This window comes from Dermacentor andersoni, chromosome 4 (assembly GCF_023375885.2).
Source record: "Dermacentor andersoni chromosome 4, qqDerAnde1_hic_scaffold, whole genome shotgun sequence".
NCBI classification, from domain to species: Eukaryota; Metazoa; Arthropoda; class Arachnida; order Ixodida; family Ixodidae; genus Dermacentor; species Dermacentor andersoni.
Window position 1 is genome coordinate 119,427,082 of NC_092817.1, and position 23,990 is coordinate 119,451,071.

The 23,990-nt window shown below is 44.0% G+C and overlaps 1 long non-coding RNA gene across 1 annotated transcript; it reads right to left on the reverse strand.

Moving 5' to 3' along the window:
* Positions 1 to 14,266: 14,266 nt before the first annotated feature.
* LOC126537412 (uncharacterized) lies at positions 14,267 to 17,605 on the reverse strand. The gene is made up of 3 exons (XR_011893632.1): positions 17,488 to 17,605; positions 15,188 to 15,439; positions 14,267 to 14,455 (listed from the first exon to the last, which is right to left on the reverse strand). It is a non-coding gene; the product is annotated as an uncharacterized lncRNA (long non-coding RNA).
* Positions 17,606 to 23,990: the final 6,385 nt, after the last annotated feature.

The window sequence follows — 23,990 nt, forward strand, 5'->3', positions numbered from 1 at the left end:
GGTTTTGTTTTAGAAAACCGTGGCCTATTTCGCTGCGCTCCGAACCTCTACAGCGCTTGCATTGAGGTGTGGTCTTCCAATACATTTTTGCGCTCTCACATGCTCTCACAGGCTGCATTCATTTGACCTTGCACAGAAGGGCACAGTTCTTCGTGCGTCGTCTATATCATATACAGGTACTATACCATATACCACATATAGCATATATCATATGCCATGCATAGGTACTATATCATATGCAGGTACTATCAGGTACTAAGGCGTCCCACTAAGGTATGTAAGGAAGAAAACTTTATACTGGCTGGCTAACTGCACCTAAACCTGAACTCACTTCACAGATCACCTGAACATTTTAGGCATCTGATTGTATTTGCCGGACACTCGCGTACAGTAGTTCCTTTTTTTCAGCTTTGTTACCACCATTTATGTATTGTATTAGCCTGTAGAATACTTGAGGCCGTAACCCTCATTGTATGAAAAAATACACAGGTCCAACGCACATGTTGAAGTATATGTGAAGCGAAGCATTAGTGGATCGGGTAAATAAAGGCTTTAAGGCTAACGCTGATACTTACAAATTTGTTTACTTTCTTGCTTTGCTACATGTAATCACATGAAATGTTTGATTTTCTATCACGAAGGTGACAAATGTGTGGTCTTGCAATTTTTACGTTAATACATCGCTCAAAAGCTGTGCCAGATGCAAGCACCAAATCAGGCGGGCGCACAGTATATGAGACGCATACGTGGTGATGTCACACGGACGAAGGCATTTTCGATGCTTGTTGCGGGAAGAATGGTGATTGACCACATGTATGAACAGAAAACATTTCTGGATTTTGTACTTCCTGCGTCATATTGAAACATGACCATTACTGAGGTTTGGCGAAGAATGAGCAGACGCCCGTTTACACATTCTTAGCGGCTAAATGAAGGATAAAATAAATCGAAGAATCTTGTATATATATTTCACCGTTCCATTCACAAATCAATGTGTTTCAGACGTGCCTGCGAACCGACATCGTTGTTTAAGTTTTACTGCGATAGCAATTATACGGACGCCCAAGCCGCATTTTGCGGACGCCGTCGCCATCGCCGTGATGTTTTCTATAAAGTCCAAGGGTGATAACACTGTCCCCGCACGGCGTATGCTGTATGCGCTAGTGAAAGCGTGCGAGGGGAGCCGATGATCGCGGCTCAATCTCGAACGCACAAGGGAGGAAAGCGGGTAGGAAGCGCGCCGTCTATCGTCACGTTCGAGGCACCGGGCGAGGGAAGGGGAGGGGGCCGGCGTTGTACTCGGGCAGCAACTGCGTATTGCACGGCCGCGCGTGGTCGCACAGGCTGTATCTTGAAAGCGATCTGCGTTGGGGGCAGAGTCAAGGTGGCCCAACGGCTTATGTGTTCTCGCCGCTCAGTTTGCACTAAGGCGATAGACAGCACGAAGGTCACTTCACTGGCTGCTACTGCTGCGCTTCCTCACACCTGCATTTTGACAACGAGTGTCCGCGGTGATCCAGTGTGATGTGTTCATGTTTGCCTGCGCATACTGACACCTTGATTGTTAATTTAGTTAGTAAGCCAATGTCTAAAGTTTATTGAGGATTTAAGGTCCATAATTAGAGAATTGGCAGGCGCAGGGCCTCTGTGGGGATGTCCTGACCATGTGAACGACTTTGTAGTCTAGAAGCTATACTGTCGACAAAACCCTTACGTTGTGTAGCTGTCCATTAATTTGCTATCGCAATTGGTGCTTCGCCTGTCGCGCGATACTGGGACTTCTTATGCAGTATGTGTTTTTTTCCATCAGCAAAACAGAGGCGGCCATACAAGGTATACATACGAGTTACATAAGCCGCTTCACAAATACTTCTAAATAACTTATATATATATATATATATATATATATATATATATATATATATATAGGTATATACCCCAGACATATGCAAAGAGAGAGTGACCGACCCGAGAGAGAGGCAGCCACGCCAAACACGAGAAAGTAGGCAAAGGAAGCTTCGATTTAAAAGCCCTCAACTGATTTTTTGGTCGCATTAACTGAATTCCATCCAGTTGTAGTTATGAGCCTGACTCGTTCGATACGTCGGCGGATGCACACGTGATGCCACCAAGACAGCATCGTGACTCTTGAAAACATTCAGAAAACTCCGGTTCTGCCTGAACAACTTCTGCTGCACTGCTCCAGCACACAACTTAGTAAGTATCTACATGGCGTTGGTGTAAAGGAGACGAACTTGAGGAGCACTCATTGCTGTAGTAGAGGATGCATCTTTTTTGAATAACAATTACGACTCAACAGGACACGGACGATAGAAACAACACGGAGCGGTGCACCCTGCAGTACTCAGTGTACACGATGCCTGTGAAGAAATATGGTCACTTTCCACTTGCTTCTAAAGTGGTGACCCTGCCTGCTTTGATTCCTCTTATGCTTACCATTCTTACCATCAATATTTGAAGCCAGCACTCAACGCTTTACTGCGACACTACTTTAGTACACTATACTCGCGGACAACTTTCTCTGGCAGCAAAGTTAGAGCTACACGGCCGAAGCTTCTGCACTCTGTTACTGCGCCAAGTAGACGGGCAGCGCTTCAGAGAAATTCTAGTTTTCTGAAGCGCATACCGAATCAGCGTAGGTTCCACTTGCAACGGTTTTAAATTTTCTCTGGCCACAGGTAGGACGGAAAAACACCAAAATATGTCATATTTAACCCTCACTGGTAGGTTTTCTCTTATTTTGCTGTCGAAATAAGATCTTACTGTTTTATCTTACTTTTTGCTTAAGCTAACACGGACGAGTATGTGAAAAAATTTTTTCGAGAGCGTTCTCACTTGAGCACATTTTGCCTCCTTGGTTTTCCCTTCATTGCCCGAGAAATTGTGTGCGAGCAGCAGCAGACGAATGCTTCCGTAATGCCATCTATTGGCAACTAGGACGTGCAAAACCCGTGCAGTTGGTGAGCCCTCCACGGGGTAACGCTAACATATGTGTTTTAGCCCACTTGCTTGAGTGCTGGCTAATTCAAGCATTTCAGGCATCGGATACTTATTTCACGATATTATTCTTGTTTCTAGATTCTGGTAAATCCCGACTTTAATAAAAGTGTTCATTCTGCATATTTGCCCGATGTGCGAGGAGAACCTTATAGTGTATCAATAATTTGTTCGCCAGCGCTAGCAGCCGTGGTGTAATGGCCAGAACGCTCGTCTTGAAACTGTGGACCTTTCGTATAAACTACTTGCTCAGATAGCGCTTTCTTTTGAGGGTTCATCATGACGTGGATTTAACAAAGCATGATGAACGAACGAGCGTTAGTGGCCCAATACTTTTCCTAGATCATAAGTGCTGCTCGCAGTAAGAGAACTCTTCAATATTTGGCGCGAAAGGCCTAAACGTATCACTGGAATGGAGAGGGCTTTACCTAAAACAGTTTTACCGCGCAGCTACGCTCTCTTATACACATTCAAACTTTTTGGCTGACCTTGCTACAGAACTGCACTCACTTCGCGCCTCAGTTTTACGTCAAGTTTAATTTCTTTATTTTCTTACACTATTTTGTTATCTTCCTTCGTCGGCAGAACAAAATTTGTATGGTTTATCTGTCTCTTTTTCTCCTATTATTAATATTTATATATATTATTTGCACTTTATATGTACAAATAAGACATGCGGCAGTCCCTAATCGTTAACATTGTATTTAATAAGCTATTCGAACAGCTGCACATCATGATGCCAAGCAATATAAAACATTCTTGAATGAAGGTAATCAATGTAACCCGGTCATAGCTGCTTTATTATTCATCAATAACAGAACTCTCTTGTTTAAATAGATATCCTTTTTATTTGTATGCCAGCAATCATAACACTTAATGTGTTTGTCTAGAATATAGAGGCTGAAGTATCCACAATAAATGCGCGCTACACTATATATTCAGCCTCATCAATTAACACTAATTAACACCTTAGAAGTTCTGCAGAATCGTTCCATTCGTTTTATTCTTAACTATTACGAGTGCACAGCAAGCGTAGCGAGCATGAAACTTGCCCTCAAGATATATCCCGTTACCAAACGCAGAAAAATCGCTCGCCTTTGTTTATTCCATAAGATATACCATTAAATTCCCACGCTCAAATAGCGCTATATCGAACCAGCCTCGTTTACTTCTGCACGCTTGGACCTTCGTCATAAAGTGGACATCCCATGCCACAGAACGTCTACCTATGGTAACTCGTTTAATCCAAAAACATGCCAAGAATGGAATCACCTACTGGATCCACTAGTCTGTATTACTAACACCGATGACTTCAATAAGGTGCCTATTAACGTTATCTAGTATACCTTGACTTTAATATATTGACACGTGTGAAGTAGCTCTGTTTTCTTCTGACCAGGAGTATTTATAAGTTAGTTGCGTTATACTACCTACCAGTGGCGTAGCCAGAAATTTCGATCGGGGGGGGGGGGGGGGGGGGGGCTCAAGTTGCAGCTCGGCCTCCTTAAGCATGTAAAAGGGGAATTCGTTTATCTTGGCAACCTCTGCACCAAATTTGACGACGTTTGTTGCATTTAAAATAAAAACAAATTCTAGTGACGGCTGCTTTCGAATTTTTCATTTAGGCTGTCAATTCTTTATTGAAAATTGGCCAAAATCGCACATTTTCAGCAAACGAAACTGTCAAGTTTAGAACTAACGTAACAATGAAAAATGATGTCACAATTCTGTGAATAGCACCTAATAGTACATCTACAGTGGACAAAATTGATTTGTTACACATGAATCTAAAAAAAATTAAGTAACATGGAAATACGGCTTTTGCAGAACATTCATACACAACGTAACCAGTTCATGTAAGATACAAATTTACACACCAAGTTTGTCCGCTTTGACTGTTATAATATATGCCGTTTACAGAGCCGCGATATCTGTTCTTGATGCAGAGCTATTATATTGTAAACGTCGTGCTTCTATATTTTTGTTTTCGAACTTTCGATTTTTTCAACATATTTTAAACAAGGTTCAGGCTCTGAATCGGAATTCAGCTTCCAAGAGACACTACAGTTTAACTTTCTCAAATGTAACAAATTTCATTAAAAGCGATCCAGGGGTTATCTCAGAAAAGCGTTTGTGCATTTTTCATGTATTTGAATAGGCCGCGTCGGAGCTGGGCCCGAGCTAAAGCTTCCTCTTAAACAATTTTTCAAGGGATCAAATAAATGAATAACTGCACTGTCATTGCCAAAGATAATGCAAACGAATTTTTGAGCGCTATGCAATGTCAAAAAAAAAGTAAAATATGTATTTTCTCATAAAAGAATATACTTGTATGTGCCAAAAATTGTGCCCAAAATAACTGATATCAATGCTTCCACCTTTTTTGTCTATTTAATAAGTAAAGAAAATATCGCACTAACCTTGGAACTATATCAGTTCGAGGCCAGCAAAGCAGTGCATGCAGCTGATATGAAAAATGTAAAGGCCATGAAATGAACAAGTTGACGACAAATATGTTAATGAAACATTCGTTCGAGAACCACGTGTTTACATTCTTGTTCATATGCAACGACCAGTGAAAAATCTCGATGACGTTGTCATTTGTTCCAATGTATTACGCAGGAGTAGCTGTCACCGGTCATGTATCGTGAGTAATGGCACCGACATTATAGTCGCAACAGAGAGCATGTATAAAAAGCAGTTCTGCAAAATATACGAGGGCGAGTCAAATGAAAGTGAGCCAATGCGAATATGTGACAAGTGGGGTACTTCCTTTAAAGGTAGTCTCCATGAGCATTCAGACATTTGTCCCATTGACTAACGAGTCGCGTGATTCCAGTCTCATAAAACTCCTTGGGTTGCTGCTTCAAAAGTCTGCAACTGACTCTTTCACGTCATCGTCCGACACAAATCTGGTTCCCTTGAGCTGTTTTTTCGGTTGCCCCATAATGTGGAAGTCGCAAGGCGACAGGTCTGAGCTCCATGGCGGATGCTGCAGCGTTTCCCACTTGAACTTTGCCAGTTTTATATTAACCATATGAGCGACGTGGGGACGGCCATTGTCGTGGAGCAAGATGACCCCCTTCGTCAATTTTCCACGTCGTTTGTCCTTAATTGCGACATGCAGCCGTTCCGGCGTTTCACAATGTCGGAAACAATTGATAGCGTCTCAAGATTTAGCAAATTCTATAAGTAATGGTCCCTGACGATCGAAAAAAAAAAAAGTCAACAACACCTTTCCGGCGGAAATGACGGCCTTTGCTTTCTTTGGGCATGGGTGAATTCGAATGTTTCCACTGTAAGCTTTGCCGTCGTGTTTCAGGCTCGTAGTAGTGGCACCATGGGCGCTATAACGTAAAACTATTCCAAACTTTTCTATTCCAATTCTGCAATCAGCCCTCCGTGATTGGTCAAAAGCTTTTTTAGACCACCCCCATTTAACCTGTCTGTCACGAGACGTCACAAAAACCGCGATAGCTCCCCATCTGGTATAACGTGTACACAAGGATTATGCATGATTTGACCAAACAAAAGAAAACAAGTTACTTATGATTCGACGCCTCTTCGCCATCAGCCCTCGGCTATTGCTCAAAAGTTTTCGGGCTGTACCCACATCACCTGGCTGTCACGCGACGTCACAGAACCGCAAAAACTCACCGCGTCAACGTGACGTGTACACGATAAAGATGCATTAATATCCCGAACAAAACTAAATTTTCTTCTGAATAGCCGCAGGCTGCCCCGTTCCGAATGGAATAAAAGGTGGCTGCCGCCGATCGCTCAGGCACTGGCTACTCGCACCTGTCGGAGAGCATGGGTTTATTTGCGTGCAATAAAACTTCTTGCGTGGCCGTGTAACGTTTTCGAGCACTTTCGGCACGTTTACGACCTCGTTCTGCCAACTGTTTCTTGCTGAGGATCCGTTTGAGCGTCATTCTTAAATTTCCGTTGCATGCCGCCGCGATTGTCGACTAGCCACCGCAAGCTAAGTAAGGAAAAGCGGACCAATCGCAGACGCCGGCACCACCCTCTTCAGCCTGTTATCGATTTTCAGTGCAGTGGCTCGGCCCTATCGAATCCCTCTCCACTTGAGCGTGCTCCTCACCTCTTGTGAGCTAATTAGATAAGACAAGCCGCTCAGCGTAGGCAATGTTATTAGTTTTTCAAGCACACAAAAGTGACCTCCTATGAACGAAGACAACGTTTGATTGGTCTGTTCAGACAACCCTGCGGGTTACCGCCCGATGCTTGCGTCGGCGGTTACGCAAATTTGACGTCAGGATATTGGAATAAAAACATATTGGACTAGTTTTATGTTGGAATAGTTACGTTTTATAGGGCCCAATTATTCGTCCCCAGTCACAATTACAGACAAGAAGTCGCCACCCTCATTGTGTTACCGGATCAAATGGACAGACATGGACAGAAAACCTAAGTCCGTATTTACAAAAGGCTGTTACGCTGCAATTGTTCTTATGGCGAATTCCAGCCAGTCCTGGCACAGGACACTTTATTAGAGAAGCCCGCAAGCGAATAGCAAAGTGCACTTCCGTGCGAATCTATGCGAGGTAATATTTCATCGCACTAGCGTGATGGAAGCGGGAGAGCTTCTTGATGATGGCAAGGACTTCGGTTTTGGTAGCGCTTGGTAGATTGATGTGGTGGTTTATGGTGACTATAATTGTTATGTTATGGTTCACAGTGGGGCTAGCATTGATATAGTATTCTTTTTTTCTTTCAATTTTTCTCTCTCACCTATTGCATCCCTTTTCCCCTCCCCCGGTACAAGGTAGCCAATCGCAGATAATCTCTGGTTGGCCTCCCTGTCCTTTCTTTGCCTCTCTCTCTCTCTCTCTCTCTCTCTCTCTCTATATATATATATATATATATATATATATATATATATATATATATATATATATATATATATATATATATATATACGGCAGTCTCTTCATGTGTGTCCTCAACGTTTTGGTGTTTGTAGAATCGGCGCCTTTGCAGGTGATATTGCGGATGCATTCAATTTGGCATCGCTGGGACTGTACTGTTGTCAAACACACCCCATCGGGCCAGAGCACTTTATGGTAACGGTTCGAGGCTTGTGAGCAAGACACATATTAGACGGCAGACAACGGAAGACAAAGCAGTTGGTGACTTTGATGTGTCAACTTAAGCGTTAGTTTCTTTTTTTTTTTACTGTACTGGGCTATTTATTTATATTGTAAAGGGGGTTTATTCGGGTCGTAGAGAAGCAGCGACCAACGCGGCAACAGCAGGTAGGGCGCAGCCAGCGAGCGAACAGCGTACGAGCCACGCGATGACAATGGGGTTTTCAGCCTGCCGATCTTCTTCGTCACAATCACCCCCGGAATTGAAGAGTAGCCATCCTGGCGACCTAGGAAGAGGTGGGCGGATCGTAGTACTGCTTCAGCCGGTCAATGTGTACAGTCTCTCGCCCTCGTCGACGGAGATCGGGAGATGGCGATACGGGTTCGACCACGTAGTTCACTGGTGATGTTTGTGCAACCACGCGGTAATATAACTTGTAAATGTCTCCCCGCACTGTTGCGCACGACTGCGCAAACGTTGCTCGGCGCGAAGCTTGCGAACGGCGGGGCGCCCAAATACCTCCGTCACGTTAGTTTTGAAGGCTGGCCACGTCGTGAGATCACGTTCATGGTTGCGGTGCCACACGCTGGCGACACCGCTCAAATAAAACGATACGTAATTCAGTTTTTTGGTGTCGTCCCAGTGGTTGTGGATGCTCACCCGTACGTAGTCAGCGAGCCAGTCTTCTACGTCATGGTCTTCGGTACCGCTGAAGATGGGTGGGTCGCGTTGACACAGCGGGCCGGGGCAGACCACGGTAGTCACCGGGGCAGCGGGTTGTGGTTGCGGTGATCCTTCTTCCGGCATAATGAAGACAGGCTGCAGTGTCCGGTTGCGAAGTTCCAGAATTGCGGTTGTACCCAGCACCTCCACCAATTGTAAAGGGGGTTTATTCGGGTCGTAGAGAAGCAGCGACCAACGCGGCAACAGCAGGTAGGGCGCAGCCAGCGAGCGAACAGCGTACGAGCCACGCGATGACAATGGGGTTTTCAGCCTTCCGATCTTCTTCGTCACAATATCAATGAAAGCAGCAAATAACAGAACTGTTGGGCCAATAGCCTAAGCTAGTGGAGTTCCTTGATTCCATGTACTAGCAGCTCATCTTATTAGAAATAATAAAGTTGAGATTAATAGAAACAAGAACGATGAAACGTGTGTAATTATATATTTATACATACGTGTATATATCTATACATACAGAAACAGAAAGCCGATACAGCTTTCTGTTGCTCAATACGTGCTACAAAGGAGTGTTTTTCCGAGCGTGAAAGAAGCCCGCGAATATACGCAATATTGCGGCGCGACTGGCCGCTCCAAGCCCTTTACGAGTGTTCGGGGGCTCCTTTTACGCTCGGAAAAGCACTTTTATGTAGCATGCATTGAGCAACAGAAAGCTGTATCGGGACTTTTTAACATGTTGCTCTAGAAGTTTCTCATTGACACGTTTCATTGAATTAAAATACTTGAGAAGTTGATTAAATTATTAAGACTAATTATCTGACTAGGTGGAATGCAAAAAAATAATCGGAGTATCTCAATGCGACGGCAAACAATATTACCGTGGTAATGTCCAGCTAAGTAGAGTTTGCATATTCTTAAGGTTTGGCTCAAGTAAAATGCAACACCTTGTATATCTCACATACCGACGAGAGGCAGATGCGTTTAGCGTATAAATACTTTGACATTGCCTAATTTTCCTCAGTATTGTTAAATTCCATCAAACAAAAAGCTAACATCAACTGCATATAGGTGCCAACCATTTACAGTGTTTTGCATTCGAGCAAGGCAATTGACAGTTGGTGTAAATGATCGAAACACTAACATTGCTTTGCCATTTCATTTGGGCGAGAAACTTTCTTCTTGCTTGTAGTTTATATGAAAAATATGTACACATGAAGCGAGCGAGACACCAATGTAAAACTAGGATGTACCTATGTATGTTCAATCTTTCGTCAAGCTAGGCTTTGAAAATTTGTTTACTTTTCTTCATAACTACAACGCAGCATTCTTTCGAAGTGATCCGCTTTCCCGAGGAACAAATTTTCTTGTCTCTGTAAGTCGAAAGTTTCCGGTTTTCCTCCGTACTCTGGTGGCATCAGTTCAGCAGGAATGTCTCCACAAAGTTCCGACAAATCACTTCCAATGAAACGTAGCTGCAACAAATCATAAATCCCAAATAATTGCACAAACTGTTTTCCTAAGTGAACATGAAAGGAAACTGTACATGAGTGAAGAACGTAAATGTGGTTCACAAAATGCTAACATACCGTCATTCAGAGCACAGAGAGACGGCGTGCGTTACTGGCTTTCATCCTACCGAACAGAAGGGCAGACAAAACAACTAATAATTCAGGCAATACAGTGAATTATACAATTCACACGAAATGTTCAAGGACCCTTAAAGGGGCCCCGCGACGCCTTTTACATAGGTGTTTAATATGTCTCGTACACAAAAGCAACGCCTCATAGACTTTTTTCCAAGAAAATATACAGATCTGTCTATCATTTAACGCATTCGCCATTTGTCATCGCCTTATTTTATGTATACCACTATTCAAAGACGATCTCTATTACCCTTCGCTTGCGTCTGCTCGTCCCATCTTTTAGCATTGAGTTACGTAATCGCACCAGGAAGTTCACTTCCCTACCGTCCTTGAATATTTGCTTTCCAATGCGCCCATTATGTTGTTCTAATGGAGTACCGGTTAACGGCCTATACGACTAAGACCACCTGAGCCAGTCCAGTGCCTTTCTCGTAAAGTAAGCTAAAATATATGCTGCCCCTGCTTGATCTCTAGCACGCAATGTCGTTTTCCTTATTCTTAAAGATACATTGGTCACTTTCAGCTTCAATGCCAAATCAATAAAATTGGCAGCAGTAAGTTGTTTCTGTGAGACGCCATCATGCCATTCCGCTCCTTCTTCAGAAATGCGGTAACGTGAAGCTGCACCAAGAGGGATCGATAGTGGCCACGTTCGATAGTCGCTTTTTTCTGTCGTCGCACTACGGTATCGGCACAGTGGCATCGCTCCGGTTCTGTACCCAGCACGACCATATTACCAAGAAGCGACTTCCTTCATGTTCTTTCGTTAGTACTTTCTTAAACACTTTCTAATAGCAACAAATCATCCACCTCAAGAAAGATAAGACGTAAATCATAGTAGAGTAGCCTCAAGCAGGACACACACGAAATGCACAAGTGCGAAAGGTACCTGATAATAGGAAGACAGAAGGGACACTAGCGGTGGCGGCATTGTCCACTGCGGGCGAAAAAGCTATGCAAGCAGACGACCACATTTCAGTACCGGGAATCTATAATGGAAGTCCTTGATCGTGCTTTAAATGATGACGGCTATCTATAATGTTTACATGGCGTAATCACTTTTTGAGTGGTTGCATGGCTGCGGACATCAGTGTTCTTAATCGAGACAAGGTTCAGTCGCAACCAGTTACGGAATCCGGCCAATAGGCGTCGTGTTTCATGGACCATTTTCGTATGGGCGGGAAATAGCACCGACTTTAAGAAGTGAGGAAGAAGCATGGTGGTCTTTCTAACGTAACTATAGGCTCCCTATAGCGTTTACATGCATACTATTTGGGTTAACTAGTCATGAAAGTGTTGGTTAGCTGTTCGCTAACGAGTAGGGTTTATTTATTTGCTGCGCTCAAAAGGCCATGTCACCGTCATTTCAAAGTTCCAATAAATGCGTATCCACTGAGCCAATTTCTGTCAAAACAAAATGGTAACCACAAATAGAATACCTCGAACCACAGTCAAATGGTCTTTCTCAACGTAGTAAACATATATTCTTGTGCAGCAATGATGAAAAGTATATTGAAATTGAGGATGAAAAGGACGAAAATAGGGGAGCCTGAAGGTCGAGAGCACCGACTTTATAGCTAGTTGGTTACACATAGCAGATCATGGTCAAGCGCGCACAAACAAGGACAAAGTTACGAGTAGACAACACAAGCACTTACTTCCAAATGATCGTGTATTTACAAAATTGCTTCATATGAACACTTTCCTTCATGACGTCAGAAGAGGGAAATGCCGGTATCAGGTGGCCATGCTCAGAAAATTAGTTTGTTTTGACGACAGAAAAACAGAATGTGCGCTGACACACGACACACCCGCCTTTCTAATGCAATCTGCTTCAATTATCTCCCCAACGTTCTGATTCTTATTTTTGACGACTATCTTACACATATCGAACCAGAGTATACACGGCTTCTTCTTGTTCTTTATTCCACAGTCATCACAATGTACTGAAAGATTCCCATCGCGGTAATTTCCCACCTTCCTCCAGTGTTCTAGAAGTATTTCATTCAGACACCTTTCAGCCTGACCGATGTAGCTGGAATATGATAAGGGAACTTCATGTACCACGCCAAACAGACACGTTACAAAAGAACCACGTTGTTTGACAGTGCACGGCTCTTTCTTTTTCTTGAAAGGATTAGTCATTTGGCAAAGATTCCCTAGCTTCTCAGGGGCAGAAAGCACTACTCAGATATTGCTACCAACACGCAGCAATGTTCCCGATGACATTCAGCGTCCTTGATTAAAAAGTGGGTGAAGAGTATTTTCAGTTTCCATTTCATTGCTCCTTTTGCCGGCATATAACGGCATACAAACGGGGATATCTGGACGGAATGCTTCGCATGGTTCCCAATAGTTTTGTACTCAATTTTTTCACAAGACGAAGGGCCGACTTATTAGAGAAATATGGACGATTTTCAAGGACGGTTTTTTTAGAAATATGAGACTATTGGCAAAAAATTGCATATGAGAAAGTTTGCTGTAGTCATCCTTTAGCATTACGAAATTTCTGTTATTTATTTGGTCAATTCACCCACCAGTAGACAACCAATGCAGGTGCCGGCTTTTCTTCGACTATTTTATAGATAGTGCGGACTATATATTACGCCCACGATGGGCTTCATAATATTACCTATAGAAAGTGGGGTTACACGGCCTGCCTGTTCACAATAGCCAATGTTGCTTGCTCAGGCTCGGTTATACTAGCGATTAGGAACTTGCAATATTTCTCGTAATATTACGAGGTATCGTACGAACACGAAATATCGTACGCACAAATATAGGCCTATGTTTATCAAGTCGCAGTGGCTGTGAAAAGCAATTGCTAGCACAGTGTGCGGCAGGTTTAGTGCCGCCTAGTGGTTACTCATGAATTGTTTGAATAGGTGCGAAAAAATTTCTGCGATGATTTGAATCAACATATCTAAAAAATGTTAAATCGGGACACACTGAGAAACCTCGCACTTCGTCTTTGCGCAGGCTACCAAAATTCACCAAAATTGTGTACCAAAATTCACCATATGTGCGGAATCTCGACTAGCCCTCCAAAGCGTAAGAATAGAATAAGGAGAACTGCAAAATTTTGTTTGAATTCGCCTATGCCTATGAACAACTATATATATATATATATATATATATATATATATATATATATATCTGTGGATATAGTAACAGCGCATGTGGATGGTTCAACATGAGCAAATAATTAGGCTACTGGCACGCATTCGCGACGTCGCGGTAGGCGTCATTGCAGTTGTTGCCTTACCCGTTTCTGCAGCTTCTCCGACAGAAATGATTTCACAAGACCATACAGGGTCTCTGTCACAGGTGGGCAGTTTATGAAGTAGACCCCTTTGATGCGGACAGGGACTGTGTCCTGAAAATTGGACAAGGGCAAACTGTTAAACCAAGCGGCATAGACGTGCCACCATTTAGAAGATTTAACTACATGGCTGATATTGTTCCTTTTCTAAATGTCATGGAAGAGGCGCGTTCAAAGAAAGTCATTGTGAATCGTATTAAGGAATAACATAATTTATAACTGCAATAAATAAATATGGTGAATATGTTTAAATATTAGAGTATGACCCCAATGATAATGTGATAATTTTTGCAGGGTGATCACTTTTATCACTTTCTTAATATGATCTAGTTTATCGCATGACTTATTTTACAATATTTTCAAAGGAAACTCATAAGCAGTTATCAGAAATCGACGTGTGCATTTTGTGAACGTTCGAGATAATTTTTAGGCTTCTAAGTGTCCAAAATGTCTTGTTAAGTGAATAATAAGTGTTTTACACTTGCCTGTGCAAGAATAATGACCTTTCGGGCAAACTTTGGTGTGAGCTGCACTAGGTGGCGAGCGCAGAAGCCTTTCAGGTCTATAAGCGCTACACCTCCGCGAATCTGTATTTCTTCGTCTTGGAGGCCGGATTCCAGGGCGACTAACACACACCTTGCCAGATCATCCATAGAACATATGCTTGCATTCCAGGCGCCTGTGGCGACAAGAAAAAATAAGTGTAACCATTAGTAGTAATTCCAGCGCCAATTGGACGCATTGCATTTGGACCCTGCACATATACGGTATGGAGCGATGACGTCTTGTGGTTATCTTCATCAAGAAAGGAAGACATTACGCAAAAATAGCAATACAAACAATGCCGCTTCACCTGCTAGGCTGGCTCAGTTACTATGGGAATAGTGCTACCCTTAATCTTAACAAGGTCGCGAGTTTGACGCGTCGCCGTGGCAGTCACGTTGATATGGGGCCAGCATACGAGCCTAGAACGCATTCCTCTTCCTCTCACTGCATCGAATTGCATAAACCGTGAGATGCTTAGGAAATAATTTTTTTCAAATAAGGACATAATTTTGAAAAGAATAAATTAGTTTGCTCGAAAGGACTGACTTCTATATGGACTGGATATAGCTTTCCACCACAAAAATGGGCACATATTTTTTTCATCATTTTAGAGGGATAGCCACAATAGCGCTGCACCAAAACAGTCAACAACACTTTGTAAGAGCTACTGAACAATCTCAACAAGACTGTAGAACGTACTGAACTTTGCGAGAACATGTCGAGTAGAGTACAAGTTCTATCGCAGCGTGCCGTTTTCTTTGTGATCAGCCGCAAATATTTCTTTAGACCTCTACACTGACCTCTTTCACTGATATTTTATCTTCATCATCAGCATTAAACAAGCGGATCATCTGACTTTGCTCACCAAAATTCACGTAAGCCACAGCCCTTCCTTGAGAATCTTTTTCCTTTGCGTACATGATGAGCTTGTGTTCATTGAAGACAGCCTGGTAGGGAATGCTCGACGGAGTCAAGTTGTCAAAATACTCTGGAATGTCTCTGCGAGCACGCAAGTATCTCTTGATTGTCCTCAAGGTTTCAGACACCTTGAATTTTCGGGCACGAAGAAACATGAGGAGGACGTCGTCATCTCGGGGAATTTGCAGGTGACTGTTTTCTGCGGGTTGGAAACACAGTCGGTTAAGTTTCTCTCGTGGAATACGCGCAGAGAAATTACGTGGCATGCTACAGCCGGCGTGGCAAGCCTTAACATGCACTCGAAAATGTTGCTACAATTAATAATTGAAGTATGGCGGCATCACAATAACACATTTGCTGAAGAGAAATGCTCACAGCAGTAATTCAGATTGTCCACACAAAAAATTGAAAATGAGCAGCTGCAAGAGCCACCCGTATCTACAGCTTCTTCCAACGACAGTAGCTTCAAGTGGTGCACAAATAGGAGCTGAAACATCGTTATAGGTATCGGCATTTGCGAACTCTTCCCAAATTGATTGACTATTACAAATTGCATGAGGCTATTTCCTAATATCGTGCTCTTTAGGAGAAGCTATATGCAGTTGCGACACGTCGATGGCGCTTTATAAAGAAATCGGCAGAACGCATCTTATCATGAGTGTCGCCGGAGCTTAGCATTGAAGCAATATAGCGGCACAATGTGTTGCCGCTGTCGAAACGCCTTATGTATGAGGCGGGTACTGCAGCGACACTCCTCCCTTAGGGCTGATGCGTCGAACACTCTGCACCATCCGGTGCCGCTGCCGCGGAGCCTGCACGGTGCCTCCGAATTGAATGGCGTGCTGGTGGATGCACTGAGGAACGCGTCATGTGGCAGCTGGACTTCTCGCTCACGCTGTTCTCTCGACACGCTACGGCACCTAGTGGCGCTGCCGAGGAGTCCGCGCGTGGCCTCCCCAACTAGACGTGTGGCGTGCCGGTGCGTGCGAACGCTGAGGATCGTTTCCGCTCTGGCGGCACACCATTGGCACATATCCAGGGAGTCAAATTGGCGAGATGTTAATTAAAGGGTGGAAAATAACCAGGGCATTCATGGCGCAACTTGCCAAAGCGTTGGCCTGAAATCCGTTCATTGAAGAGTGTCACATAACCGTTGCATTTGTGGCACGATTTGCTAAAGCGTTGGTTTGCATTCCTTGAGGAAACCGTGTGAAGTGGGCTCCAATGGTACATTCGCGCTCAGCGCGGCTTCGATTCTGCCGAGATATGAGAAATTAAAACGATATATTTTTTGTCATTATAGGGCGGCACATTCCTAGTTGCAATTATTTAGGAATCGAAGTTGGCGTCAATGACATTCATTGATGAGCGACACAGATATACTAGCACATACCTAGTGAACGAAATTGGAACCCAAGAGACTCACGGAAGAGCAACACAGATCGAATGGCACACAGTACAGTGTGCTCCAAGTAAGCGTAAAATAGATTCGTTGAGCAGCGGTGCAAACCCATGCCATATACTCTGTAACGCGCCCCTAGCGGCCCATAACAGCGTCAAAGAGGTTCGTTAAAGACTGGCGTAAAGGTAAACAGTGCTACCTACTCAGTGATCCATGTTGGTCTGACGATTGGTTCCTAACCCCGTTCCCACATCACAGCAGCCCGAGGACTATGGACTATGGACGACCTATAGACACAGTTACGCAGGATAATAGATAGCCAGCCAGCCAGCCAGCCAGCCAGACAGACAAACAGATAGATAGATAGATAGATAGATAGATAGATAGATAGATAGATAGATAGATAGATAGATAGATAGATAGATAGATAGATAGATAGATAGATAGATAGATAGATAGATAGATAGATAGATAGATAGATAGATAGATAGATAGATAGATAGATAGATAGATAGATAGCCTCCTGAAAGTTTGTGAAATACCTTTAAAATGTTATTCGCATTACAGTACTGTCGATGATTGTAGTTATTTCATGTTACATTTATTCTTGAATGAAGAGCTCTTCGTAAAACCGTGGCTAGAGAAAAAAAGGTCTAAACATTTATGCAAAGAACAATTCTGGAACTTGCTTTTATTCCTTCCCGTACATTTGTCACTTAACATTACTGAACATTTAAGTCACAAATCTCAAGGAAAATGAAATATCGCAGTTGCGCCCATTGAGAAGTATGCATGCCACTAAAACCGAATGGGTGTACACAAGGTGTTCATATGATGTGTATTACCATCGAGAAGCTTCTTAAGTTCTGCTAAGGATTCCCGTTTGACTTCTTCTGTTTCTCCCAGCTCTGTCTTCGCCAACACTTTCAAGTCCTCCATGTTCTCGGGTACAGAAGACGCGGCTTCAGGGGCTGTAATGAAAAGAAGAAAAGCTGAAAACACAAGTACAATGTTTTGTTTGGTTAAATCAATTCTGTGTTTATTTAGTGGCAACTAAAATCTTTATCACAATGAAATCCAACAGTACAGTGTACATACACTGACGCTGTCACGCGCTTTTGGTGGTTTCTGCAACCACCAAACAAAAGAGTAAGTTTATGATAAAGAAAGGTGTAACAGGTAAAAGATCCGTCCACGACTAAAAACACTGCTTGATTAGGTTAGATAGAGAAGAAGATTAGTAACCTGTCGCAGTGGCTCTGTGCTAAAGGCAATATGCTGCTGAGCGCAAGGTAGCAGATTTGATTAAGGACCGTGACCACGAAAATTCAAGAACGCAATGTGAAAAAATAATAGACTACTGCAATTGCTGCTGCTCCAAGCTCTTTCACCCAGAATGCAGTTGCCCCCCGGACCAATCCCAACGTCCCCAACATGGTGAAAAGCCTTTCTAGTTCTATAAAAACCCTCTAAATGTAAGCCTGATCGGCCACAGGACAAATAAATGTAATGGTTTCGTGATGACGACGCAGACAACAGCTATCATAATGGCTTCACGGAGACGATTATCGTGATCTGACGATGTTGATGACGACGGCGATGACACCGTGATGGCGATAATGGCGGCGGAATGATGGCAATATGATGTCAAGAACGACACCTACATGGTGACACCGAGGGCAAAGACAATAGGACGATGGAACGACAAAAACAACAACAAATAAACATGAAGAGAAGAATAGTAAACTGCGCGAGTTGGTGAATAGATAGATACGAAAGTTATACGCCGAATGCTAGTACAAGCGAACGAGCTCATGTATAAGCGTTGTACGCTGACCGACAGTTTAGTGCGAGTAAGCACAGCTCTGCTTTATGTAAGGAAAAGAAAATCCTCATAAATGCCGTACAAATAATATCGGGTCACAAATACATCGAACGCACAGCAACATGCTAAGAGAATGGCGCTTTATATTCAACGCATTCTTTGATTGATTTGATTGTCATTGATTCATCGATTAGATATCGGCCACTGGGTATATGGCCACTCTTGACCAACAATACAGGAGGGGTATGCGGCACTGTGACACAAGTACAGAATTTTTAATGACCCGCCGTGGTTGCTTACAGGCTATGGTGTTGGGCGGCTAAGCACGAGGTAGCAGGATCGAATCGCGGCCACGGTGGCCGCATTTTGATGGGGGCTAACTGCGAAAAGAAAAGCCCGCGTACTTAGATTTAGGCGCCCTTACCCCAGAATCTCAGATGGTCCAAATTCCCGAAGGCCCCCACTACCGCGTACCTCACAATCAGATCGTATTTTCGGCATGTAAAACCCCATTACTTACATAATCGTTAAATGTAGCACGACATATGTCGAACATGTATGTGCATACATCTGCCATCATCGTTCTCCATCCACGATTGACATATATAGTCTTCATCTTGGTGATATTGCTATGTAGACGTCTTACATGGTGCACCCAATTGATGTTTTGAATTCATCATAGCTTGGGAGCAGTATGATATCAAACTTATGACTTTTGTTACGGATAAAAATAAACTTGCATGAGGTTCCCCGCTGCATAGTATGAAAGTAAACACATTTGTACGCGTCTTCGTTAGTTGTACAAGATCAAATTAACGGCTTCACTAAAGCTTTACTTCTAATAGATTTGAATATGTGGGTCGGATCTGCATAATTTGATTTTCTTAACAGATTTATAGACGTGCCATGCACTTTATGGTATCAAACAAACTTCGTCTAAACGCTTTCTCTGGACTCCGGTCAAATGAAACTGACACCGAAACGGCACCTACCTCATCGGCTGACATAAGTTTATATGGAAGATGACAGCTTGACAAGAATTTCAAATGGTGTTGTTAAACAGCAAAGAAACTCCAATCTGTCAGATATTTGCATTGTCGTGATGCCATCATCGGCTACCCTGAAGCATTTACGTTGCCTCGTTTTCGCGTCGGTAGTGCATCGCTATGGCCACACTCGAAAACCGAGAGCGAATTAACAAATATCTTGTGCGAAAGAAGCTGGGTTTTTGCAAGCAGAGTACAATAACGCCCTTTTCTCAATGCAGTGAAATTAAAATCTTCGATGCTGTTGACATAAAATAATTTTTCATAATTTTTGCATCCTTGGCATCAACGAAAGTTCTGGTAAACGAAACCCAAATTTCAGTACGTCTTTGCTTCCATGACAGTGCTTTTGGTCTTTTAAGGTATCTCTGCGTCGATATCTCCCGGCCATTTCGACCACTTACGCAGGCGCGTAACACTGCTAAATTATACAAACAAGCTTTACAATCGAGGCTTCAGAAAATTAACAGCGCATTCTCACCTACCTCTAGCTTGCAGTTCCAGCGGAGAATCATCCAACCGAAGGCAAAGAGGCTCGTATACAGTCACATCAGACCGAGATGCGCCCTGAGACCTGCGATGCACAACCGAGTGAAGCTGTGCGCCGAGGTGCTTTGTCTGCCGGCGGAGAGGGTCTCACTAATTAAATGGCCCGCTGTGGGGAAACCAGATCGTGATTTTTGTCTTTCCTTGACGCTTCGATGCTGCATTAAAGCACTGTGGGAGTTCTTACTCTGAGGCTCTCCCACACTCCCAGTAAAGAAGTACAAAGGCACATAATTCGCTTCTTCGAATTGTGTAGTTGCGTGCGCCGCATTTACACATATGCTCATACACTTCCATCAGCAGTACTGACTTTGCTCTTCGGCGTGCGCAGCACGCGCTAAGAAGTAAGGAAAGTCAGACGTATCGATGGACACATTGCTCATGTCTTCATGGCTTGGTCTTTTGTTGCGTTTTGTGTTTCCCCAGACGTACGACGGTGCGCACATTCACGCCGGCCCGTGGGAACGTTTCCCACGGTGTGCGAACCGCTACGTTGCCACTGTTATTTTATCCTCCTTGCTCTTTCCCTCGCTATTCCTTTTTTATTACTTCAAGAGCACGTTTCTTGAAGGAGACGTTACGTCTTCGCAGCTAGCGCGCAAGTAAAGGATTCAAAAGAGCGTAACGAAAACAGTGCCTTCAGCGGGCGGTGAAAGTCCGCACAGAGTCCAGCGCGGGGAGTGAAGATTTAAGTTCGCAATGATGCCTTTTTGTTCGACATACCTGACTTCCCGCGCCAGGATTGCCTATTTTCTTCACATGGAGCTCTTATGTACGTACATGTTTCACGACTATTTCTGGAGAGCTTGTGAGCGACAAATTAACTTCTTAGGCTTTTACGCTTATACAAAATAATTCTTAATCTTGTGTTTCTCTGGGAGCTGCAGCACGCTCAGAAGTTATCGACGGAAACAAACTACAGTGACAAAGGATTGGAACAGTCTGTTAAATTCGGCAATGTGATTAAATGTACCTCCTACTTTTTTTGCTTCTTCAACGCTACGGATTGTCTAAACATTTGAGTACGCATACTTTACGACGTGAGGTAAACTAAAAATCGATCTCTGTAACCCATTAACTTATGAAACTCTTAAAAACACAGAAGTCAAACATAAGGAAAGCGCACTCCACAGAGCTTCCACCACAGCGCATATGAACAAAATGACCTCAGTGAAGCATGCCGAGAAGCATTTACATGAATTAAAGCAGCAAAACGTAAATATACGGGCGACTATAAGAGAGGTGAGCATGCGGTGAAAAACGAATTAGAAATAATCTCTTTGTGTCAACACGTTGATTCAATGTCATTCCCCTTTAAGTGCAGGACTAAAGTTTCCAGAATAGCCTGATGAGATCTTGCCGCATTTAAAGGAGAAATCAATGCATATATTTATTTAATTTCTTTTTTGCCAAATCATTATTATCAGCATCGCATGTTATCTGCATCAACGCCCGGGTTTGAAGCGCTGAATATCTAAATTAGAAATTCGCGTTTGGATGAACGGGGCAAAAGAGTATCCACAAGCTTTCAAGCTTATTAACTGTTAAATAAATAACATATTTTTCTAGGAAGGATTATCACATCGAATTCACCGTACAGATGTAGTCGGTGATGTAAAATACGTATTTCACGGATGCATGTGGAGCGCATCATGTCAGGAATGGTGGAATCATACTCGCTGCAGCATGGCAACATGGAAGACGGCAATGAAATAGGAGGAATGAAGGAAGGAAATAAACTTCCCTTGCTACATGCTAGGAAAGCTAGACAGCTATAGTCATGAAAAGCCGACCTCTACTGACGCTGCTCCTGCTTTCTTTCGGGCCCAGCTAATCTTTCGGAGGAATTGTTCGGTTCAGGGTAGCCGTTAGTGACGCCTTGGTCACGATGAGTCCTTGCCATTCGCTTTCCTCTTTACTGTTCCTAACACTCGCCGCACGTTCGACAGGTAGAGATTACCGCTTGTTTATCACATGGTGAGCACCTTCTTCTTCACGACCTGTTCATTCACATTTTTGTTTATGCTAGGAAGGAAGGAAATCAACTTTATTCGAGGTCCTGCAGGCCACGAGAGCTTTGGGCTCTCATGGAGTGGGCGTCTCCCACGACGGAACCGGGAGGTTGACTTTCCTGGCGGCGCCGTGGACCTGCTGGACGGCCCAGAGTTAGGGAGCGAGTTCTTCGCTCCGGATTGCTTCTTCGAACTTGCGCTTGTCCTGTTCGTAGTTTATGTGAGCTCGCGAGCACGGCCAGAGTAAATGATATACGTTAAGGGATCTACTGCAATTGGCGCAATAAGACTTGTCGTAGAGCTCAGGCTTGTAATGGTGTAGTCTGTTTTGCGTGGGGTATGCGTCTGTTTGTAGCATTCTGAGTGTAACCGCTTGAGCTCGAGTGAGCGTGCGGTGTGGCGTGTTATACTCTCTACGTTGTAGGTAGTAGTGTTTAGTGATTTCATTGTATGTAGTGGGGGCGTCCTTGTTCTCCGAGTGGTCGGGTGATGCAGCGCGGTCTGTAAGCGCGCGCGCAGCCTCGTGTGCCGCCTCGTTAAGGTTGGGGACGTCGCCGGCCTTTGGTCCTAAGTGTGCCGGGAACCAGTATATGACGTGTTTCTTAATCTCTTTCTTTGTAACAATTCTGAGAGCCTGTGCGCAGACCGTGCCCTTTTGGAAAGCTCTGATAGCTGCTATGGAGTCGCTGTAGATATGGCAAAGATGGTCGTCGGTGAGCGCAACAGCGATCGCAACCTGTTCGGCCTGTTCACGCTTCCTTGCGATTACCATGGCTGCATTTCTTGTGGATCCGCGGCCGTCCACAACCGCCACTGCGAAAGCTTTGTTTCCCGCGTATGCAGCCGCGTCCACAAAAGCTGAGCGTTCGCGGTTCGCCAAGGCTTGGTTAAGGAGGAATTGTCCTCTCGCTTGTCGTCTGCCCTTGTTGTTTTCGGGGTGTACGTTTCTGGGTACAGGTCGTACCGTGATCTTGGCACGGATGTCCCGTGGGCTGCAAAGTAGTTGCGTAACGCTCCTTTCTTGTTTTAAATGCGTAAGCATTTCTATGCTTACCCAACGATAAAACCGTCCCTCCGTCCCGTAAGACGACCGTTTTCAAGATAACGCCGACAGCAGCGAACGAACTCACCTTCCTGCTGCCTTTCGCTTCAACGATAACAAAGCGGCGAGAACACAGCGCTCACAGAGCTCTCAGAACATGCCACGCACTACCTCATTCGCAGGTCGTTTTGAAGGTATGGGTCCGCGCATCTATCTTCAACGCTGAGTAAGATGTGAGAACACAGCGCACGAAACTATGAGCAGTCGGCGCTGTCTGTAGGCATCGCAGATTGCTTTCAATGCACGGTCCGCGTGGCGGTGCCATACGAAGCCGCCGCTTAGGTAAGTTTGTATCGGTTCATAATGGTCCGATGCGGATGAATAAGGAGGCGCTAAAGAGGGATAACGGCTTATAATGATCGGAACGTCATCAGCGTACCTGGCGCCGCCACCTGCAGTACTTGCGTGAGCAATGCTCCTTGCACAGCATGTGTACCAGTTCATGTCGCCGCAGCGCTGTCGTTTGTACTGGCCGGGTAAAGTTTCATATCATTGATAATCACACCGAGATGCGTGGAGATAGCGATACTGGAAATGGCCAGCCGTACGTTTGTCGAAATCGCACCCCTGCACAGAACATACATACTTTCTTTTCAGGCCGACATAAGCTTTAGGTGTAGAGTGCATGTCGTATATATTGTCGGACGCCAAGTTCGTCGGCCAGCGCAGTCGCAGGAAACAACTAATCAATTTTCTGGCGGTCGTAACTCACTACTTTTGACTCAACAGGTTAAGAAGCGATCAAGCTACCCGCGTCACCAAATTCAGACAAACGTCGACAAGCAAAAAAGCACAACGTGCGAGGGGGGCGAACGTG